The sequence below is a fragment of the Monodon monoceros genome, unplaced genomic scaffold, assembly GCF_005190385.1.
Source record: "Monodon monoceros isolate NGI ecotype Baffin Bay Population unplaced genomic scaffold, NGI_Narwhal_1 Super_Scaffold_5, whole genome shotgun sequence".
Lineage (NCBI taxonomy): Eukaryota > Metazoa > Chordata > Mammalia > Artiodactyla > Monodontidae > Monodon > Monodon monoceros.
Window position 1 is genome coordinate 89,082,398 of NW_021703782.1, and position 333 is coordinate 89,082,730.

A 333-nucleotide genomic window follows, 5' to 3' on the forward strand; every position below is an offset into this window, starting at 1 on the left:
GCCATTCTGACCTGTGTGAGGTGGTACCTCATTGTAGTTTTGATTTGTGGTACCTCATTGTAGTTTTGATTTGCATTTCTCTAATAACTGGTGCTGTTGAGCATCTTTCCATGTGCCTCTTGGCCATCTGTATGTTATTGGGAGAAATGTGTATTTTGGTCTTATGCCCATTTTTCGATTTGGTTGTTTGTATATTTTGGAATTTATGCCCTTGTCCATAGCATCATTTAGAAATATTTTCTGCCATTCTGTAGGTTGTCTTTTCGTTTTGTTTATGGTTTCCTTTGCTGTGCAAAAGCTTCTGAGTTTGAAACGGTCCCATGTATTTTTATT